Source organism: Triticum urartu, chromosome 7A (genome assembly GCF_056163025.1).
Source record: "Triticum urartu cultivar PI428250 chromosome 7A, HENAU_Tu73, whole genome shotgun sequence".
Classification (NCBI taxonomy): domain Eukaryota; kingdom Viridiplantae; phylum Streptophyta; class Magnoliopsida; order Poales; family Poaceae; genus Triticum; species Triticum urartu.
Genome location: NC_141879.1, coordinates 17,558,362 through 17,582,673, shown reverse-complemented (window position 1 = coordinate 17,582,673; position 24,312 = coordinate 17,558,362). Strand labels below are relative to the sequence as shown.

General features: G+C 48.5%; 1 non-coding gene across 1 annotated transcript; it reads right to left on the bottom strand.

Annotated features, from left to right (window-relative positions):
- Window positions 1-305: 305 nt before the first annotated feature.
- TRNAG-UCC (transfer RNA glycine (anticodon UCC)) lies at window positions 306-377 on the bottom strand. The gene has a single exon. It is a non-coding gene; the product is annotated as a tRNA-Gly (tRNA).
- Between the last annotated feature and the right edge of the window lie 23,935 nt (window positions 378-24,312).

Here is a 24,312-nt window from a genome sequence, read left to right as displayed (position 1 = left end):
GGTCAGCCCTGCCGTTTGAGGTCTGTTTGAGGCGCTCGTCTAAATCGAATTTTCATGACCGGGTCGTCCATCTGTTTAAGATGTCCGGCTGTGGATGCTCTAATTGTCGACTGGGCGTATCAGAAGACGAATCTACATCAACCAATGATGTAAAAACAAAAAGAAAATTAATAACACCCGGACAATTATCTAGCATCCTTAAAAGTATAGATAGAATAAAATCAGAGCGTCCTCTAAAAAATTTTCCATGTATAATAAAAAATCAGTGTCATGGAACAAGTAAGTGGCAGCACATTGGAAAAAATTGCGTCTGCCGGGAGTCGAACCCGGGTCTATTGCTTGGAAGGCAATTATCCTAACCGTTGGACTACAGACGCAATGATGACACTAGTTTAGATGAAAGTATATTTATGGAGGAGGCTACTGTTTTCACAGTACCTAGTTTGAGTCAGCTAACATTTTTGCGCTTGCTCTCCCGGAAAGCACGTCGACAAACTTAGCAAAAATAGATAACTATTTGATGCAGTCATCAAGTAACGACGGGTTTGGTTCGGCCCAGGTAACGCATTCGGTTTGCCGGACACGCCGCTTCCGATTAATTTTTCGCAATACGTTCTTTGTTTGGTTCGTGCGGCCGAATCCTGATTTTCTAATCATCTCCGGATCTGGCGGTTTTGATTTTATGAATCGCTGTATCGGAAAGCGCTGTTATGGAAAACGTCGACATCGAGACAAATGCCAGCTACGGTTTTGCAAACTGATGTAATCAGAAGCCGCGAGTTTTTCGGCGAACCAAACGCATCGTAAGATGTTCCCTGCTCTTACTTTGAATTCACTCTAGGAACTATGATAACCTTCATTTCTTTTCTTTTTTTTTGATGAGAATAGCAGGAGCTCTGTCTTTGCATTATAGGTAAGAAGGGGTCAGAACGTACAACATATTGCCACCAGAAGAGGTTGGCAGGGAAACAACACACACACTGAAAACATACATACACTCTGGCTACATCTCTGTAGTTATAGGAGACTCCTTCGCTGCTCCGTACAGGGAAACATCCTCATTAATTAGTGCTGAAACTCCTATCGCCGTTAGTTCCTTTTGCTCAAACACCCTCCGATTCCGCTCCTTCCACAAGTTCCAAGCGGTGTATGCCGCCCAAGTGATCCCCTCATGGACCCTGCCCCGCCCACCCGGGGCGGTGCAGAGCCTAGTCCACCAGTCTTCAATCGAGGAGGATGATGATGCGGCAGCGCACATTGTGCTATGCGTTCTCTGTAGTTGACACCACACCCCCTTGGCGAAACAGCACTGCAGAGTTAAGTGCATAGCTGTTTCCTCTTCCTGATTGCATAATTTGCATTTTTTTATTGTGAGGCCTTCCTCTGGAACGAAGCCGATCCGCAGGCCAGTTTCTGTTTTGTAAGAGCAGCCATATGTAGAATTTAACCTTGCCTTCCATTCTGCACTTCCAGACCTTTTCCAACCCCGGTTGTTCAATCCTGGCCAGGAACTGAATTGCATAGGCCGCGGAGGCCGAGTATTTTGCACTTGCAGTTATAGACCATCCAATCTGATCCTTTGAGTCCGCAAGCATCACCGTTTGAAGCATGTTCCACAACCTGACGAATTCAGTCATCTGCGCCTCGGTGTTCATCCTCTGCGTACCATGCATCCACCGGCCTGTTACAAGCGCCTCCCTGACTGAAAGTCTCTTGAACCTGGCAAGCTTAAAAATCTCCGGAGCGACAACGCAGGGTGCTTCCCCATGTAGCCATCGATCCGTCCAGAAGGTTGCGAGGCGCCCATGTCCCACTTGGATTGAGGTGCAGCTCGAGAAAAGTTGCTTGTCCACAACATCAGTTGGTGTGGGGGAACCCTTCCAAGGCCGATCAACATCATCCCATCTAAACCACTCCCAGCGCAACCGAAGCGCCCTACTGAAACAGTCGATGTTCTTCATCCCTAGGCCTCCATATTTTTTGGGGGAGCAAATCTGTGCCCAGTTTACCAGGCTTTTGCCACCAGCCGATGCATCCTCCGACTCCCAAAGGAAGTTTCTCCTGAGCTTGTCAACTCTTTTGATGAACCACTTGTCAGGTTGGAGGACCGTCAAGAAAAAGATGGCTGTGGCCGTGACGACCAAGTTGATGTAGATCAGCCTTCCCATTCTGTTCATCAGACGTCCCTTCCGGGGAGAGAGTTTTCCTGCAATCTTATCAATCATTGGCTGGATCTCAGCCCTCCTCGGCTTCCTGGTACCAAGCGGCAAGCCCAAATACTGGCAAGGGAAAGATCCTGGAAGCCCACCAAACTGTGCTATCATGGGGGCGATATCATTGGTTGTGCATGCAATAGGGTATGCCACCGTTTTCTCCATATTTGTAGTGAGACCCGAGGCATTACCAAAAAGCAGTAATATTTGTTGAACAGCCATAAAATCCTCCTGAGATGGATTGATGAACAGAGCAGCGTCATCAGCGTAAAAGCTTGACCTGAACCGAGCAACATGGGATCTCAAAGGCGAGAGAATTCGCATGTTTGTGGCCAGACTCAGTAATCTTTGCAGTGGCTCCATTGCAATGATGAAGAGCTGCCGGGATAGAGGATCCCCCTGTCGCAGCCCCCGTCTGTGAAGAAAAGGAACTCCTGGTGATCCATTGAGAAAGACCCTTGACGAGGAAGTTGACAAAATGAGCGACACCATATCGCGCCACCGCTGCCCAAAGCCCATTGCCTCCATGACCTCAAGCAAATATCCCCACCCCACAGAGTCAAAAGCTTTAGCTATATCCAGCTTTAGGAACACGAGGGGAAATTTTGCAGAGTGAGCCGCCTTGATGACATTCTTGACATATAAAAAGTTGTCTTGGATAGCTCGACCTCTTATGAAAGCACTTTGATTGTTCGTGACAAGCCATTGTATTTCTAGAGGCAATCTGGAGGCCATCATCTTACTCACAAGTTTTGGAACAGAATGCATTAGGCTGATAGGTCTAAAGTCGCAGGCCTGTTGAGCTCCTTCCTTCTTCGGCAGCAGAGCAATGTTAGCCGTGTTTAGCAGATGCCAGTTTTGCCCACGCAACAAGTGCACAGAGTTTATAGCGGCCAACAGATCCTCTTTGATTATGGACCAGCATCGCTTGAAAAAAGCCCACGTGAAACCATCTGCCCCGGTGCCTTCTCCCCATGCACCTCATTAACAGCCGTCTTCAGCTCCTGCTCGGTGAACGACTCGTCCAAATGTTGCAGGTCCCTTCTTGGCAAACCAAGGAAATCCCAGTTCAGCTTTGTTGTGCCGGAGAAAGGGGTGCCCATGAGCCCTTGAAATCTATCAAGGAGAATTTTACCTTTGCCACTATGGTCTGAGACCAACCCACTGCTCCCTAAAAGCGCTGGAATGTGGTTCTTTCGCTGCCGCCCACTAGCCCTTTGGTGAAAAAACCTGGTGCTTGCATCACCTTCTTGTATTTCTGTCAGCCTAGACTTTTGTCTCCATCTCGCTCCATCAATTGCCGCCAGGCCCAACAACCTGACCTTGAGCAGACCGCGCAACTAACGCTCCTCGTCAGAGAGAGCTCTTTCCTCCTGGGCCAGATCAAGCCTGAAAATGATTTCGCTTGCCACCTTGGACATGAAAAGGACCCGGGCGCCCAACCCTAGCCGCCGCCGAACCCAACCCCCACCTCCTTCCTCTCCTCCCGCCGCCGCCGGCAGGCGCCGCCAGGCAAAGCCCGTGTGGTGCCCGCGGCGGCGGGATCTCGTTTGACCTCGCCTGGAACAGGGGCCGCGGGGGGCTGCTTCTTTGGGCGCGGAGGCGGAGCTCGGCGGCCGGCACGTCGGGTGGCGCGCGCTGGTGGTCAGTGCGGGGCGGCGCGGCCTGCTGTCCGGTGGCGGCACGTCACGGTGGAGCGCGCGGGCCGGTGGCGGTGCAGTGTTCTTCGCGGCGGTGCTTGTTCTGGTCAGATCCGCGCCGGCTGATCTGAGGCGGCGGCCCCGCTGGAGCGGACGGCGCTCCTCTGGCGGCGGGGAGTGCTCGTCGGTGAGGTAGACCGGATCTCCTCGGCTGCGCGGGCAGCGAGGTCCCGGTGGGCGCTGGTAATGGCGCGGGGAGGCCCCGGGCTCCCCTCGTCAGATCGGAGGCGATCTGGTCCGCTCGTGTTGCATGACCTCTGGCCAGCCTGGATCTCTGGCGTGCACGTGCCTGCTGATGTTGTGTCTGGTTCGAAGGTGGCGGCAAGGTACTTGGCCGCCGGTGGCGGTCACGGCGTCGATGGCGTCCCGGGCGCCATTCCCTCCTTGGTGGAGGCGCCGAGGCTAAACCTCCCCTGCCTCTCCCCTTCCCCTGCGCCCGGGTGAAAACCCTAGCCCCGGTGGCTAAGCGGCGGCGGCGCCACAGCGTCGACACCTTCTTGAAGGCGCCGACTTGGGCATGGGGATGCTGGGTGTGCATGGCGAGCTTATCTGGTTCCTGGTGGCGGCCTGTCTGATCTACCGTGTCATTGCTCCAGGCATGTCTCGTGACTGCGATGCTTATCTTCCAGCCGTGTTTCCGATGGCGACCTCGCCCTTCCTCACCTTGTACTTGCCGTGGTGGAGCGGTTCTTCATCTCACTCATTGATGGCGGCGGAGATCGGCGGCATGGCGCTGTCGAGGCTCGGTGTCCGATGCGCGGAGATAGACTCGCGCAGGAGGAGGTAGATGTCTGGCGTCATGGTGATGTCGATGGCAGAAGTGGCCTTCACAAAGTAGAAGACTCAATATAATATGAAGACGGACTTATGGAAGATGGCGGCGACGGCACAAGAGTGTGTCTGACCGGATTGTGCCCCAGGCCCGGTATGTGGCTCGGTTGGGGCTTCCGGCTTTTGATGTTAGGTTTAGGTGAGTGGTTTGGGTAGTGGCCCAGCTAGCATCCCTTCATCATATGGATAAGACTAGCAGCATATGTTGCCAAGATGGTGGATTCAGGTATATTGTTTGTAATACTTTGTAAGGTCCTCGAGAATAATTAATAAAGTGGTCGTATGCATCTCCCAGATGCAGAGGCCGGGGTCATCCTCCTTTTCTAAAAAAACCTTGGACATGAAAACAGCCCACCTCATTCTCTGCTTGTTCAACAAATGCAAGGCCCTCACCGTTCTAGATAGCTTGGTGTGCAGCACCCTCACTCGATCCGCGGATTTGACCTCCCTGGTCCATGCCTGGCTGACAATGTCATCGAAGCCTTGGTCTTTTAGCCAATGATTCTCGAATCTGAACGCCTTGTAGTGTGAGCACTCCATATTTTTCAGAATAATTGGGCAGTGATCAGACACATTCGTCGAAGCTGGTGACAGTTGGTATTATGGGAATGAAGCCTCCCAATCACCAGACACAAGCATTCTATCAATTTTAGTGAGCGTGACACTTTCCCGCTCATTGGACCATGTAAAACGCCTTCCAAGGAGTGGAAGATCAATTAGCCTCATGTCCTCTATGGCAGTCCTGAAGCGACCCATCATGCGCAGATTAAGATTGTTATTGCTCTTGCCATTGGCTCTGTAGATCATGTTAAAGTCTCCAAGCATCATCCACCGCGGCAGCGCAAGCTGGCTTAAACTCTTCATTTTTTCAATGAACAAGATCTTCTCTTCTTCCATCTGCGGCCCGTAGACACCAATGATCGACCAAACTTCTCCATCAGATTTGCATCTTACCGTGCCAGAGACACAGACACTGACAGGCATAGGAGCAACAGTGATTTTGAAATCATCGGAACATGTGATGAGAATGCCTCCCCTGGAGCCAACAGCCGGTAGGAAAATGAAGTTGTCTCTGAATCTTGGCCCCATGGTCTCAATTACCAGTGCATTGGTCAGATCACTAATCTTCGTCTCTTGTAAACAAACAATGTTGCATTTCAGATCAGACACAAATGTCTGCACGGCCTTCCTTTTCGCGGGGTTGTGCAGCCCCCGCACATTCTAGCTTAGGATGGAGAAATCCATAAAACAATACAAACCCACTCAGAACAGAACCAGGGAGCTACAACAATGAACTGTTTACATCAAAAGAACACATTCCAGCAGACCCGGCCTGTCACCGTCATTGGGATCAATCAGCTTGCTGGGACCAACAGGACACACCGAGGAACACCCAACACCACGCATTCAGGACTAACATAACAGATCTGCACTAACATCGGGAAACTATGGAGCACACCAACACATAGCAGTTGGCGAGGGAGGCAGGTCAGGCAGGGATCGGTTGCACCTGCCCCCGGCCTCCACCCCCACCTTTCTTCTCCTTGCTCATCACCTCCAGCATGGATTCGATTGCTCCGATGAAGTTGTCTGGCAGAAGTTGCTTGAAGATTGCTCTGTAGCACTCCAGAGCCGCAGGCAAGACCTGGGGGGGGGGGCGGCGCATCTCCGGCGATGATGCCGGCCTTCTTCATCAGGACAAGCTGAACCTTATCCATGGTGGACCAGGTTGCCGTCGGCTTGGCAGCTAGCCTGCCGCTGCTTCGCTTGGTAATTTTCTCTGTAGGCGCACCCCTTCTGTCTGGATCTGAGGTTGGCGTGGGCAGCAGAGCAGCAGGGGCAGGGGATTTGGCAAACGATGAGGAAGTGGCTCAATGGATCAGCCAGATCCCCACCGCCCCTGGCCACAACCGGCAGGGCCATTTCATCACTGTTGGCACCCTCAAGATCGACTGGGCCCGGCCCACTACTAGCTACGCCGCCCCGCAAAGCCACAGAACCAATGGGGCAGGGGGAGGAGCGGGGGTAGCTGGCCTGGACCTGGGCCCTTGTGGGCAACCACGAGGGGAATGCGGCCCATATGCTCCCCCAGTCAGATCTTCACCGTCTTGACCGGGCAGACTTGATGATTGGTCAGCGCCAGCAGATGCTCCATCATCCATGCCCTCTGGCTCCGGGCCCGCGAATGCACCAATGGGCGTGCATGCAGGGGAGGGGCATGCATGTCGCCTGGAACCCCGATGCAAGCCGTCCTCCCTTCCTCTCCATGCCATGACGCTCCTGCCTCTTCCTGCACTGCCACAGACCGCTGCGCCAAGGGGATTTCATGAGAAAGGGTAGGCATGCCTCCTGATTGCCCATCTGCACCTCCTTCCCCCTTCCCTTCCTGGCTTGTAGCCTTGATCGACGCGCCAGCCGCGCCGAGCACCAAGTTGTCAACAGGGGCTTCGCCAGAACCCGTGAATGGGTTCGTACCCGCTGTAGGGCAGTCCATCAGCCCTACGTCGATGAGAGGCGGCACCAAAGCCGCCGGCGACCCCTCGTGTCTCCGGCCGTTGACGTCTTGTTGGGGAACGTAGTAATTTCAAAATTTTCCTACGCACATGCAAGATCATGGTGATGCATAGCAACGAGAGGGGAGAGTGTGTCCACGTACCCTCGTAGACCGAAAGCGGAAGCGTTAGCACAACGCGGTTGATGTAGTCGTACGTCTTCACGATCTGACCGATCAAGCACCGAACGCACGGCACCTCCGAGTTCTGCACACGTTCAACTCGATGACGTCCCTCGAACTCTTATCCAGCCGAGCTTTGAGGGAGAGTTCCGTCAGCACGACGGTGTGGTGATGATGAAGATGTTCTACCGACGCAGGGCTTCGCCTAAGCACTGTTACAATATGATCGAGGTGGATTATGGTGGAGGGGGCAGCGCACACGGCTAGAAGATCCAAGAGATCAATTGTTGTGTCTATGGGGTGCCCCCCTCCTCCGTATATAAAGGGGGAGAAGGAGGGGGCCGGCCAAGGGGAGGAGGCGCGCCCAAGGGGGGGCAATCCTACTCCAAGTAGGTTTTACCCCCCCCCCCCTTTCCTATTCCAACTAGGACAAGGGGGAAGGAGGAGGTGTAGAGAAGGAAGGAGAAGGGGGGCCACCGCCCCCTTCCCTTTCCCAATTCGTATTGGGGCAAGGGGGGCCGCGCGCCACCTCCTGCCGCATCTCCTCTTCCACCACTTGGGCCCATGAGGCCCAATAACCCCCGGGGGGTTCCGGTAACCCTCTGGTACTCCGGTATATATCCGACAACCCCCGGAACCATTACGTTGTCCGAATATAGTCGTCCAATATATCAATCATCATGTCTCGACCATTTCGAGACTCCTCGTCATGTCCGTGATCACATCCGGGACTCCGTACTACCTTCGGTACATCAAAACACATAAAATCATAATATAACCATCATCGAACTTTAAGCATGCGGACCCTACGGGTTCGAGAACTATGTAGACATGACCGAGACACGTCTCCGGTCAATAACCAATAGCGGAACGTGGATGCTCATATTGGCTCCTACATATTCTACGAAGATCTTTATCAGTCAAACCGCATAACAACATACGTTGTTCCGTGTTCATCGGTATGTTACTTGCCCGAGATTCGATCGTCGGTATCTCAATACCTAGTTCAATCTCGTTACCGGCAGGTCTCTTTACTCGTTCCGTAATACATCATCCCGCAACTAACTCATTAGTTACAATGCTTGCAAGTCTTGAGTGATGTGTATTACCGAGTGGGCCCAGAGATACCTCTCCGACAATCGGAGTGACAAATCCTAATCTTGAAATACGTCAACCCAACAAGTACCTTTGGAGACACCTGTAGAGCACCTTTATAATCACCCAGTTACGTTGTGACGTTTGGTAGCACACAAAGTGTTCCTCCGGTAAACGGGAGTTGCATAATCTCATAGTCAGAGGAACATGTATAAGTCATGAAGAAAGCAATAGCAACAAACTAAACGATCAAGTGCTAAGCTAACAGAATGGGTCAAGTCAATCACATCATTCCCCTAATGGTGTGATCCCGTTAATCAAATGACAACTCTTCGTTTATGGTTAGGAAACATAACCATCTTTGATTCAACGAGCTAGTCAAGTAGAGGCATACTAGTGACACTCTGTTTTGTCTATGTATTCACACATGTATCATGTTTTCGATAAATACAATTCTAGCATGAATAATAAACATTTATCATGATATAAGGAAATAAATAATAACTTTATTATTTCCTCTAGGGCATATTTCCTTCAGTCTCCCACTTGCACTAGAGTCAATAATCTAGATTACACAGTAATGATTCTAACACCCACGGAGCCTTGGTGTTGATCATGTTTTGCTCGTGGAAGAGGCTTGGTCAACAGGTCTGCAACATTCAGATCCGTATGTATCTTGCAAATCTCTATGTCTCCCACCTGGACTTGATCCCAGATGGAGTTGAAGCGTCTCTTGATGTGCTTGGTTCTCTTGTGAAATCTGGATTCCTTTTCTAAAGCAATTGCACCAGTATTGTCACAAAAGAATTTCATTGGACCCGATGCACTAGGTATGACACCTAGATCGGATATGAACTCCTTCATCCAGACTCCTTCATTTGCTGCTTCGGAAGCAGCTATGTACTCCGCTTCACATGCAGATCCCGCTACGATGCTTTGTTTAGAACTGCACCAACTGATAGCTCCACCGTTTAATAAAAACATGTATCCGGTTTGCGATTTAGAATCGTCCGGATCAGTGTTAAAGCTTGCATCGACGTAACCATTTACAACGAGCTCTTTGTCACCTCCATAAACGAGAAACATATCCTTCGTCCTTTTCAGGTATTTCAGGATGTTATTGACTGCTGTCCAGTGATCCACTCCTGGATTACTTTGGTACCTCCCTGCTAAACTAATAGCAAGGCACACATCAGGTCTGGTACACAGCATTGCATACATGATAGAGCCTATGGCTGAAGCATAGGGAACATCTTTCATTTTCTCTCTATCTTCTGCAGTGGTCGGGCATTGAGTCTTACTCAACTTCACACCTTGTAACACAGGCAAGAACCCTTTGTTTGCTTGATCCATTTTGAACTTCTTCAAAACTTTGTCAAGGTATGTGCTTTGTGAAAGTCCAATTAAGCGTCTCGATCTATCTCTATAGATCTTGACGCCCAATATATAAGCAGCTTCACTGAGGTCTTTCATTGAAAAACTCTTATTCAAATATCCTTTTATGCTATCCAGAAATTCTATATCATTTCCAATCAACAATATGTCATCCACATATAATATCAGAAATGCTACAGAGCTCCCACTCACTTTCTTGTAAATACAGGCCTCTCCAAAAGTCTGTATAAAACCATATGCTTTGATCACACTATCAACACGTTTATTCCAACTCTGAGAGGCTTGCACCAGTCCATAAATGGATCACTAGAGCTTGCACACTTTGCTAGCTCCCTTTGGATCGACAAAACCTTCTGGTTGCATCATATACAACTCTTGTTCCAGAAATCCATTCAGGAATGCAGTTTTGACATCCATTTGCCAAATTTCATAATCATAAAATGCAGCAATTGCTAACATGATTCGGACAGACTTAAGCATCTCTACGGGTGAGAAAGTCTCATCATAGTCAATCCCTTGAACTTGTCGAAAGCCTTTTGCAACAAGTCGAGCTTTATAGACAGTAACATTACCGTCAGCGTCAGTTTTCTTCTTGAAGATTCATTTATTTTCAATGGCTTGCCGATCATCGGGCAAGTCAACCAAAGTCCACACTTTGTTCTCATACATGGATCCCATCTCAGATGTCATGGCCTCAAGCCATTTTGCGGAATCTGGGCTCACCATCGCTTCTTCATAGTTCGTAGGTTCGTCATGCTCTAGCAACATAACCTTCAGAACATGATTACCGTACCACTCTGGTGCTGATCTCACTCTGGTTGACCTACGAGGTTCAGTAACAACTTGATCTGAAGTTTCATGATCATCATCATTAACTTCCTCACTAATTGGTGTAGGTGTCACAGGAACCGGTTTTTGTGATGAAGTACTTTCCAATAAGGGAGCATCTACAGTTACCTCATCAAGTTCTACTTTCCTCCCACTCACTTCTTTCGAGAGAAACTCCTTCTCTAGAAAGGATCCAAATTTAGCAACAAACGTTTTGCCTTCAGATCTGTGATAGAAGGTGTACCCAACAGTTTCCTTTGGGTATCCTATAAAGACACATTTCTTCGATTTGGGTTCGAGCTTATCAGGTTGAAGTTTCTTCACATAAGCATCGCAGCCCCAAACTTTAAGAAACAACAACTTTGGTTTCTTACCAAATCACAGTTCATAAGGCGTCGTGCGGATTTCGATGGTGCCCTATTTAACATGAATGCAGCCATCTCTAAAGCATAACCCCAAAATGATAGCGGTAAATGAGTAAGAGACATCATAGATCGCACCATATCTAGTAAAGTACGATTACGACATTCGGACACACCATTACGCTGTGGTGTTTCGGGTGGCGTGAGTTGCAAAACTATTCCACATTGTTTCAAATGAAGGCCAAACTCATAACTCAAATATTCTCCTGCACGATCAGATCATAGAAACTTTATTTTTCTTGTTACGATGATTTTCAACTTCACTCTGAAATTCTTTGAACTTTTCAAATGTTTCAGATTTATGTTTCATTAAGTAGATATACCCATATCTGCTTAAATCATCTGTGAAGGTGAGAAAATAACGATACCCGCCGCGAGCCTCAACATTCATCGGACCACATACATCTGTATGTATGATTTCCAACAAATCTGTTGCTCGCTCCATAGTTCCAGAGAACGGCGTTTTAGTCATCTTGCCCATGAGGCACGGTTCGCAAGTACCAAGTGATTCATAATCAAGTGGTTCCAAAAGTCCATCAGTATGGAGTTTCTTCATGTGCTTTACACCAATATGACCTAAACGGCAGTGCCACAAATAAGATGCACTATCATTATCAACTCTGCATCTTTTGGCTTCAATATTATGAATATGTGTATCACTACTATCTAGATTCAATAAGAATAGACCACTCTTCAAGGGTGCATGACCATAAAAGATATTACTCATATAAATAGAACAACCATTATTCTCTGATTTAAATGAATAACCGTCTCGCATCAAACAAGATCCAGATATAATGTTCATGCTCAACGCTGGCACCAAATAACAATTATTCAGGTCTAAAACTAATCCCGAAGGTAGATGTAGAGGTAGTGTGCCGACTGCGATCACATCGACTTTGGAACCATTTCCCACGCGCATCGTCACCTCGTCCTTAGCCAATCGTCGCTTAATCTGTAGTCCCTGTTTCGAGTTGCAAATATTAGCAACAGAAGCAGTATCAAATACCCAGGTGCTACTGCGAGCATTAGTAAGGTACACATCAATAACATGTATATCACATATACGTTTGTTCACCTTGCCATCCTTCTTATCCGCCAAATACTTGGGGTAGTTCCGCTTCTAGTGACCAGTTTGTTTGCAGTAGAAGCACTCGGTTTCATGCTCCTTTTTGATTTATACTTCCGCAGCCTTTAGCATTGCGAAGAGCTCGGGAATTGGCTTGTCCATCCCTTGCATATTATAGTTCATCACGAAGCTTTTGTAGCTTGGTGGCAGTGATTCAAGAACTCTGTCAATGACACTATCAAGAGGAAGATTAACTCCCAGTTGTGTCAAGTGATTATGATACCCAGACATTTTGAGTATATGTTCACTGACAGAACTATTCTCCTCCATCTTGCAGCTATAGAACTTATTGGAGAATTCATGTCTCTCAATCCGGGCATTTGCTTGAATTATTAACTTCAACTCCTGGAACATCTCATATGCTCCATGATGTTCAAAACATCGTTGAAGTCCCGATTCTAAGCCGTAAAGCATGGCACACTGAACTATCGAGTAGTCATCAGCTTTACTCTGCCAAACGTTCTTAACATCTTTCAACTTAGTTTTCTCTAGGAACATATCAAAAATAAAACAGGGGAGCTAAACGCGAGCTATTGATCTACAACATAGATATGCTAATACTACCAGGACTAAGTTCATGATAAATTAAAGTTCAATTAATCATATTGCTTAAGAACTCCCACTTAGATAGACATCCCTCTAATCCTCTAAGTGATCACGTGATCCAAATCAACTAAACCATGTCCGATCATCACGTGAGATGGAGTAGTTTCAATGGTGAACATCACTATGTTGATCATCTACTATATGATTCACGCTCGACCTTTCGGTCTCAGTGTTCCGAGGCCATATCTGCATATGCTAGGCTCGTCAAGTTTAACCTGAGTATTCCGCGTGTGCAACTGTTTTGCACCCGTTGTATTTGAACGTTGAGCCTATCACACCCGATCATCACGTGGTGTCTCAGCACGAAGAACTTTCGCAACGGTGCATACTCAGGGAGAACAATTATACCTTGATAATTTAGTGAGAGATCATCTTATAATGCTATCGTCAATCAAAGCAAGATAAGATCCATAAAAGATAAACATCACATGCAATCAATATAAGTGATATGATATGGCCATCATCATCTTGTGCTTGTGATCTTCATCTCCGAAGCACCATCATGATCACCATTGTCACCGGCGCAACACTTTGATCTCCATCTTAGCATCGTTGTCATCTTGCCAACTTATGCTTCTACGACTATCGCTACCGCTTAGTGATAAAGTAAAGCATTAAAGGGCGATTGCATTGTATACAATAAAGCGACAACCATATGGCTCCTGCCAGTTGCCGATAACTCGGTTACAAAACATGATCATGGCATACAATAAAATATAGCATCATGTCTTGACCATATCACATCACAACATGCCCTGCAAGAACAAGTTAGACGTCATCTACTTTGTTGTTGCAAGTTTTACGTGGTTGCTACGGGCTGAGCAATAACCGTTCTTACCTACGCATCAAAACCACAATGATAGTTCGTCAAGTTAGTGATGTTTTAACCTTCTCAAGGACTGGGCGTAGCCACACTCGGTTCAACTAAAGTTGGAGAAACTGACACCCGCCAGCCACCTGTGTGCCAAGCACGTCGGTAGAACCAGTCTCGTGTAAGCGTACGCGTAATGTCGGTCCGGGCCGCTTCATCCAACAATACCGCCGAACCAAAGTATGACATGTTGGTAAGCAGTATGACTTGTATCGCCCACAACTCACTTGTGTTCTACTCGTGCATATAACATCAACGCATAAAACCTGGCTCGGATGCCACTGTTGGGGATCGTAGTAATTTCAAAATTTTCCTACGCACACACAAGATCATGGTGATGCATAGCAACGAAGGGGAGAGTGTGTCCATGTACCCTCGTAGACCGAAAGCGGAAGCGTTAGCACAACGCGGTTGATGTAGTCGTGCGTCTTCACGATCCGACCGATCAAGCACCGAACGCACGGCACTTCCGAGTTCTGCACACGTTCAACTCGATGACGTCCCTCGAACTCCGATCCAGCCGAGCTTTGAGGGAGAGTTCCGTCAGCACGACGGCGTGGTGACGATGATGATGTTCTACCAACGCAGGGCTTCGCCTAAGCACTGCTACGATATGACTGAGGTGGATTATGGTGGAGGGGGGCACCGCACACGGCTAAAAGATCCAAGAGATCAATTGTTGTGTCTATGGGGTGCCCCCCTCCTCCGTATATAAAGGGGGGAGGAGGAGGGGGCTGGCCAAGGAGAGGAGGCACGCCCAAGTGGGGGCAATCCTACTCCAAGTAGGTTTTGCCCCCCTTACCTATTCCAACTAGGAGAAGGGGGAAGGAGGAGGTGGAGAGAAGGAAGGAGAAGTGGACCGCCGCCCCTTCCCTTCCGTGACATTTTGGGCCGAACGAAAAAAAATTCTGTCATACATATGACACTTCTATGACGATAATTGTGATAAAACCCGGTATCATCATAGATGTGGTGGGCTCCTACTTCTATGACAAAAAATCATTACAGAAAATGGGCTTTTCGTCCTGGACGGGCCGGAGACGCAGCTGCATGACATTCTTTGGGCCGTCCATGACGGAAAACCGTGGTAGAAGTGAGGGGGAGGAAAATTTCGGGGAGTTCCCAGTTACGGTGGGAGGTCGGGGGCCGAGCGATGCGTGTTTCTCTCATACACGTACGCGCGTGTGTGTGAGGCGTTGGCTCTAACTGAACCTGAGCGAGCCGTTGGGCTCTAACTGAACCCGAGCGATTGCACTCCAGGCTACGCGTTACTGAACCCGAGCGATCGATCGCTGGATGTTAACTGAACCCGATCAAGCAATTCCTTCGCTACTGCTGCTAACTGAAGCCGATCGATGCTGCCTTTGGGTGAACAGTGAGCGTTGCGGGAGGGTTTGGATGAATAGTGAGCGGTGGCGTTGCCTGTGGATGAACAGGACCCCGTGGTGTGGTGGAGGGCTGGATGAACAGTAGATGGTGGAGGGGTGCCCGTGGAGGGGTGGTTGAACAGGACCCCGTGGTGTGGAGGGCTGGATGAACAGTAGACGGTGGAGGGGTGGTTGAACAGTAGCCGGTGGAGTAGAGCGCGGTGGAGGCTGGAGGAGGTCGACGGTAGCCCGTGGAGGCTGGAGGAGGTCGACGGTGGAGATGAACAGTATCCCGTGGAGTCCCATTTTACGGTACGCCACACCCCTCCCCATGAACAGGGCCCCCGTTTCGACCGTAGGATGTCCGTTTCGTCTGTTTTGCGGTACGGCACACCCCTCCCGATCAATAGGACCCCCGTTTCGACCGTAGGAGGTCCGTTTCGTCCGTTTTGCGGTACGCCACACCCCTCCCGATCAATAGGACCCCCGTTTCGACCGTAGGAGGTCTGTTTCCTCTGTTTTGCGATACGCCAGACCCCTCCCGATCAACAGGACCCTCGTTCAGGCCTCGTTTCCATCGCCTGTTCCGTCCAAGCCCTCCCGATGAACACGACCACGCATTCCGTTCCGACCTAGCCGGTTGGCTCCCACGCGTTTCATTGCCTCCCGATGAACACGACCGTATGTACGTACGTGGTCGTATTTTCTTTCTTGCACCCTGGCCGTTGTACTTACGTGTACATGCTACGTGCGCGCCTCTACTACGACACGTGCGCGCCTCTACATCGACCGGTATATATGTACGTACACGTTCACGACTAGAATGACAACGCTACGTATGCTTCGACCAGGTGGGTCCCGACTATCAGGAACTTCCTTGCGTGCAAAGATGTAGCTGGTGGGTCCCAGTAGTCAGTGGGGCGAATCGTTTTGTTTTTTTTTCCGGACGCACTTCCTTGCGTGCAAAGGTGTACCTGGTGGGTCCCAGCAGTCAGGGGGAAACGTTTTTTCGCGAAATACGGTGGCCCGTCCGGTGGGTCCCCTCTGTCAGGTGGAGGAATAATTATTTTGCACGTAATAAGGAGGCACTTCCTTGCTATAGCCGTGGACCCAGTTGCCAGCCTCTCCACGTACATTCCACGTCCGATGGAAGCCATTCCTTGACCACGTTGACCACGCTGCGCCGAGAGCACCAGGGCGGTGGACGACGGCGAGGCCTAGGAAGGGGACGACGCAGAGCCGGGGAAGACGCGGCAGTGGATGCCCACGTGTAGAGGAGTATGAGGGTTCACTGGTTCGCTGCGGTGTGAGGCTGTCGTCGCCGCAGAATAACAGGGGGTGTGGGTGAGTAGAGGGATGGCCTGGCCAGCGGTGGGAGTAGTAGGGGCAGTGAGGCCTCCGCCGCATCGCATACGGCCACGGGAGGCAGGAGCACGAGGCACGACTGGCGCTGGTTTGGGCGGCTGGAGCAAGAAGATCAGATGTTGAAGAAGCACTACGGCCGTTGGATGGACATCGTACGGTCACTGGAGCTAGAATCGTGCATATATTGACTAACTTGACAAAGCCCTCCGTCCCCGTCAACTTAGTAGGCCCACAAGTCAGCCTGCCACTATACTGGGTCCTAGCTAATAGGGGGAGTATTCATTTTTTTGTGCGTAATAAGGAGGCACTTCCTTGCATGCGAAGATATAGCTGGTGGGTCCGAGCTGTCAGCGGCGGTAACGTTTTTTTCGTGAAATACAGAGGCCCTTTCAGTGGGTCCCTGATGTCAGGTGGAGGAATCATTATTTTGCGTGTAATAAGGAGGCATTTCCTTGCGTGCGGCCGTGGACCCAGCTGTCGGCCTCTCCAAGTACAGTCCACTTCAGATGCATGTCGGTCGTTGACCACATTGACCAGGCCGCGTCGAGAGCACCAGGGCGGTGGACGACGGCGAAGCCTAGGAAGGGAACGACACGGAGGCAGGGAAGACTAGGCAGTTGTTTCCCACGCGGAGGGGAGTACAACTGTACGAGGGTTTACTGGTTCGTCTGCCGTCGCCGGAGAATAACAGCAGGTGTGGGTGAGTAGAGGGATGGCTAGGCCAGCGATGGGAGTACGGTGGGGCGGTGAGGCCTGCGCGGCAGCACAGCCAGCCGCGGGGAGGAGGGAGCAGGCAGTCCTCCCACCGGCGCTTGCTTGAGCGGCTGAAGCAGGAAGAGCATAGATTGAAGAAGCACGACGTCCGTTCGATGGACATCCAACAGTCACTGCTTGTGCGTCAACCTTTTTTTAGGAAAGCCTCAAATCTGTGGAAAACAACATACAGCCCATTTGCTAATTCTTAAGGTTTTTTTGGAGCTCATATTCTTTTTGTTAGCATTACAGCCCATATTGTGGCCACGGTTAAAAAATTATATGAAATTTTGCATATTTCTGTGCGGTCCGAACTGTTTTTAATCCTGAAATTTTGACTCGCATTCAAACTGATTTTAAAAATAAATGTATATCAATATAAAATCCAACAAATTCTCCACGCATAAAAATTAATGTAATTTAAAATCTCGAAATGAAAAAAAAAAGATATTTGAAACTAATTGCCAGTTTGATGTGTTTTAAAAATGTACATCTCATTTCTCATTACTGATGGGCCATTTTTCTCGGCCAGCCGAATGAAAGCTCTCCTCGTCTTGAAAGATTTGCAGCCCAACAGGCCTAACAAAGCGACTTACTTGGCAAATCACAAAAAAACTAGACTGTGGCCATGGACCCAGCTGTCAGTCCATTTGTTTTTTTAGTCCATTTGGTGGGCTGGGTGAAACAATGATGTAGCATCTATGCAGCCTGTTTAAATCCGATTTGCATTTTTCTCGAAATCTGCGGACTTGCTGGGCTGGGTGAAAATATCATGTTGGGCTAGACGGAGAAATGTTATCAAAACATAAACACATGATTGCATGTCAGTAAAATATTTGCAAGCTTATGTATGCAATCACTAGGAGTTAACTTGCCAAGTTATATATAAACAATTATTATTATTATTTTGTAAGAACTTTCAACTTACGAAATAAAATATCATTTTAATTTGATGAGTTAATAGTACATGGGGTATTATTATTTTTTAGGCTAGACGTGGGACGGTTGAGTTGGTTCTAGGGGAAAGTACTGGGAGAAAACTCAGTTTACATCGAAGAAGAAAGTCGGAGAAAATTCAGAGACCTGCTGGGTCCACCTGAGGAGGGGAATATGTTGGGAGGAAGGAGATTCAAAGCACGGCAGCCGAGTGAACTAGTTTTTTTATGGACAAGTGAACTAGTTTAGATACATAAGAAAATAGCCACTAAAAAGAAATCAGGTTAATGGGTTCTTAAAAGAAATATTTCGGACAAAACAGATAATTACGACACATAGGCTAATGCATGAAACACTCAGATGATAAAGGTGCTTATAAACAGATAAAGTACAACATCTAGACCTTCCTGGCATGCTTGATCATGACGTTGTGGCTGTCCGTGTACTCGTCGGTTACGGGAAGAAGACACGCCCTCATGTCCAAGATCTGCATGTACATGTCGTAGCATGCGTATGCGTCCTTGGCCGCGTAGGTTATGTAGGATAGATTCAGAGGTACGTCCCACATGTTCAGGTCATCTTCTTTCATGTTGGCGTATCAGGGGTCGATGATGGTCTCAGCGAGGTCAACCATGGAGTCCTTCTCCTGCCCGTTGCTGATGATCTTGTATTGCTTCTGGATGTCGACAAGCTTGTTGCACCAGATGGCCGAATCATCGCGTTCTTCCTTCTCTCCACCGTAGCGAAGGTGCAGTCGGCGCTGCCGATGAAACGGGCGAATGCTCCAGAACCTGGTGTAGCCATAGGACTGAGGCGAGGAAGAGCTTCACCGAGTCCGTGTCGTTGGTGTACATCACATTCAACTTGGTGCAGCCATAGGACTGAATGGCGAACTCAAAGGGGAACTCCTTGCTGAAGTCCATATCCAGCAGGCTCGCCCCTCGGATCGCCATTGGAGTCTCTTCGAGTGAACGAGTGTGTAGGCGGCGGCAGCAGTTCGTTTTTCAGCTCTTGGGGAACTGGATTCAACAGTTAGCTGAGTGTGTACAGGCGACAACAGTTACTACCCCTCCCTCGTCCGCTGCATGCCCGGCAGAAGATGCACCCTCGGCCACACGTCGGTTCACGAGCGGGTCTGTATTGGTACTGTAATAACAGGAGTTAGTGGTCACTTTACTTAAATTTAATTAGCTTTAATAGAAATTTGTACTTAAAAGAAGCAATGCATTCGCTCATTCTACCAGTGCCACAGGATCAACATGCACAACAATTAGAATTATTATTCTCAGGACACACACGATCAGCACATTTGTCGCACTTTCACAAAGATAATACTACCAAGTTTGAACTGTTTGTTATGGTTGTTGTCCTCTGCATCATCATGCCGTGTTTCCCAGCTTGCAAGATTTAGAACCAACAAATAAGATCCAAATAATAAGTACAACAAAGATACCTACACATCTCATTGATTCCCAGCTTGCAAGATTCAGAACCAACAAATAAGATCCAAATAATAAGTACAACAAAGATGCCTACACATCTCACTGATTCCCAGCTTGCAAGATTCAGAACCAACCCATTAGAGCCTTTTGATAAAGTGAATATCGGAATTAAATCCATCTTGGCTAGCCATGTCATACAATCAAAGAACTTGGCGAATGCTCTTGACCGTCACAATATCTGTAGTTGAGTATTCCTGTTTGCACAGCATGTTTGCACAGCACAAATAAGGAGACAGGAGAGCATGATTTCGCTTTAATAGCGGCCTCCTTGAACTCAACCTCCAGCTCTACTTGGATGAGGTCTGCCTGGAGTTCCATGATTCAATCCATGCGCCTTTTTCTGCAGTTCACCTGAAATGAAGCAAAGATTGCATCATTCAGCTAGCAAGAAGTACTTGCTCTTGTGAGCTGGCAGGTTCTTCTTTAGTAGTTGCACTAAAATTGAGGAACATTAAGGTTGGCTGTCCGGCTCATTTAAGGTGCAACTATAATTTTCTTATCCTTTTGTGCAGTTCCACTAAAATAAAGTGCCATTGTGGTGACAGTGACGGCTCCATCTTGCAAAGGCTAATAAAATGTTGCACGAGATTACCAGCAGAACTTGACGAAGATTTTGGAAACTCCAATCACCATTTTGTGCAGTTCCAGCAAAATTGAGAGATGTTTCCCACGTGACATTTTAGTTGAACTGCACAAGACACTCATTCCAAAAAAAAGTGTTTTGTGCAGTTCACCAAAAGGTCACAATAGCAACAAGGTGAAATGGATATCCCTATCTGCACAAAAAGATAGAAAGTAAACAGTTGCTGGTCAATAAGAATATACGAAACATATACAAAATGAAAAGAAGCATCTTAATTATGTTCATGGCAATCACGCAAGGACAGTAGAAATTTTAAAACGTCAGCAATGCTTCATGTTACCAGAAGCATTATGATCAACAATGAGATTCCTCAAATATGGGATTACTTTAATGGTGGCATTGCTTGTTTACTAGACACAGTAACAGCAGCTAAAGATTTGGTTTAAGGGCATGGGACCGTGGGGACACCAGGACACTCAGCGGCTTAAAGGAGCAACTTACTTATCATACTGGGGAAAACAGCAGGAGTGCCATTGTACTATGTGAGGGCAGCAAATCTAATCTTGGAGACCTTTTACTATGTGAGGGCAGCAAATCTAATCCTGGAGACCTTTTACTATGTGAGGGCAGCAAATCTAATCCTGGAGACCTTTTACTATGTGAGGGCAGCAAATATAATCCTGAGACCTTTTACTATGTGAAGGCAGCAAATCTAATCCTGGAGACCTTTTACTATGTGATGGCAGCAAATCTAATCCTGGACATACTCTGTTGACTTGTCCGCCAGCCGCCACTTTCTATCCTTTTTTCAACCAATAATAAATCTGCTCCTTATCCAGTTTGTACTGCGTTTTCCCATTATTTCCCTTTTCAACCAAGAGACCGGTTAGGTATCCGGTCTCTACTACTTTCACCATATTATTTCCTCTTTGAATCAAGTCCTAGATTCATGCTACAACTTTCCCCCTTTCTTCGTTGTTTGAACAAAGCCCTAGATTCGAATGCATGAAGTAGCTTTACCTCTAATAATACTAAAAATTTAGGTGGCTTTGGAAGAGCTGATGGGAGTAGAAAAGGATGCACATGCAGACGCGTGGGGAGCTGGGGCAGTAGAGCAAGGCCGCTTTCGAAGAACTTATACCTGAGGGTCACCGGGATGTCGGCGGCGGCAGGTCGGATCTGCGGACAATACAGCAGGGAGGAAGAAGGGTCGGAGGACCTCCCGAGCCGGCCATGTGTCGGAGAGAACGGCACGGGCAGAGGATCGGGCCCCTCCGGCAGCCGTGGGTTTCCTCCCTCGGCGGCGATGACCGCGTGAATGATGCACCTTTTAGTCCTCTACACACACCGGCCGAAGGGATCCGGCCGGATCTGTGACCAGCGGTGAGCAGAGAGAAAATGTCGCTACCGCTATCTTGTTTATATCTGGAGAGGATGAGAGAATGAAGAGAGCAACCCTAGTAAAGCAAGCGCTCAGGCCCCTGCGTCCATATATAGTGGAGTGATTATCTTTTTTCTCTCCACAACAAGCGTTTCAATTTGTGTACGTGGCATCAAAGAAAAGAAACTCTCTATTTAAGGTGACTACTATACGACTCCTACTTGCTACTAGTAGTACTACAGTATTGTTCACTTGTGCTCCCCGCCCCTCCATTCATTGAACAACCCCACGGGTGAATAAACATTCAGTAAGTACTGTATTTATATAGAACGAACAAGCTCGAACTATTTTCGCGTAGTTAAAAGTTGAGGGCGGGGCTTTTCCCGGGCAGGACGTGCGGCAGTTTTCGGGTAGGGCTAGAAGACTATTTTAATTTTTTTTAAAACTTCGAGACGACCACATAGCATGGAGCCGACCCCAACGATTTTAAGCTTACAGGCACGGTACACGCTATCCTAGACTACTATACACATGAAACTGCCACACAAGCGTCCGGGCTGCGCTTGGCTCTTCGCCTCTTCGGGAAGTCGAACAATGATGGAATACTACTACACTGGAGGAGTACTACAGTATGCTTCTGGCCATCTGACACCGATTGAACTGCTGCATGTCCACCACGTGCGGGAGGGAGAGCGTGTAGCGAAAGCTTCTTCTAGTCTTGCTAGCCACCATGCTCATGGGCGAGGGAGGGACGCTCCTGCCTTTGCATGTATGACAGGTGGGCCCTACAGGTTTGTGGCCAACCTGTCATACAGCCAAAGGCAGGTGCAGTTAAGTCCGCGAGGGAGAGGATAATCAAACTTCTCGTTGATGTACGAGTTGACGCGACACATCAAAGCACTACACTCGATATATTTCAATAATTTGCGTGTGTGACTCCCAGATGCAGAGGCCGGGGGTCATCATCCTCCTTTTCGAGAAAAAACAGACGCGTGTGTGAGAGGACGAGTGCGTGCGTGCACCTCTTCTCTTCATGTATAACGTACTACTAAACTCAGAGTACAAGTTTTTGTGGGTGGCACGATGGTGCGTGCGAGAAGTCCCGAGAGATAGGTTTAATGCATTAATTGCAATGCATGCATGCATAAAGTACATGCATTGGTCAATTTTCTCTTAATACTTGCATGCAATGATTTAATGCACCTTGGAATCTGAACATGTGTTGGGGACAACCAAATTGAGCCTTATAAAATGGAAAAACTAAGATTTTGAGATAAGCCCTATAAAACCGGAAAGGAGGGAGTAGAAAAAGAAGTACTCCATCCGGGAATAGTGTCGCACTTCGAAACTAGAACCGTCAATAAATTTTGAGCTTGCGTCTCGTCACATTCCAAATTACTCCACGCTATATTGAATTGCAAACCTGTTCACACCGATCACAACCTAAACGGTTTCCCACTTAGGAGCATATTAGTACTCGGTTATAAATACTAGTATGCCAAGATGACTGCACATTCCTCCTCAACTCCTCATCCACAAAAACAAACAAGTCATTCAGCATCCTTCCCTTGCGTCTGCCATGGCCAGCGTGAGTTCTGCGTCGAGAGATTGCCACCAGGGAGAGGCGAGCATGGAAGCGGAAGCACGAGAGATGTCCCGCCTCACTGCGAGAGCAGCCGACATGTCCCGCCGCACGAAAGTAGCAGCACAGAGGTCCCGCCGCACCGCTGAAGTAGCACGGAGGTCCCGCCGCGCCATCGTTGCAGCAGACTAGTCCAGCCGCGCCGCGGAAGCAGCAGAGATGTCACACCACGCCACGAATGCAGCAGAGATGTCCCGTCGCGCCGCGGCGGCCAGGGAAAATTTCTCGCGGGCAGGCGACGACTGTTACAGGCGCATGCATGCGATCGTCCATAGCCAGATGGATCAGATCTCCGGCTCGGCGAGGTTGTAGGACCACATGATAGCCTCGTTTGAACAGGCTATCAGCGTCATCCGGCAACTAAGGGAGGGCAATGAGAGGCTCCGGGCCGAGCGCGACCTGCTGAGGGAGAAGATCGTCCGAAGTGCAGACTTGCAGGAGGAGACCAGTGCCTTGTTGAAGAAACTTATGGACGAGAATGACATGCTCCGCAACGAGCGCCAAAGGCTGGTGGAGGAATCTGTGGATGTTCTCAAGCAGCGTCTTGGGGACACGAAAGAGCTCATCGCCGCTCGCCGCAGAGACTAGTTTCTTGGTTTCTTTTGATGTAATAATCGGTTTAGGATGTGGATTGTGTCATCGGTTGTGAAATGTTGGGTTCTAGCGCAGATGTTTGGCCTTTGTTGGCCTCTTGGGATGTTGCGATTTCAATCTGTTAGCTTTTAGTCCTTCGTGTTAGGCTGGAGTTGTGCTGAACTTCTTGTGAATTGTGGTGGTTTTCAGTAATGAAAATCGGAAGGGGCAAGCCCTTCTTTGATCAAAAAAAAATTTTAATCGTCCTTATATATTCATCAGTCTTGCTATAAGTCGCAGTAGATTCTATATAGGTCCATCGGATCTCACATCAAGATCCGTGCTTTCAGATTTTCTTTTTTCTCTCTTAAATCTCAGTCGAGTGAGACATAGCCATGCCATTAAACAAAGGCTCGGGCGCCATTAATGGAGACCTTGGGAGAGAG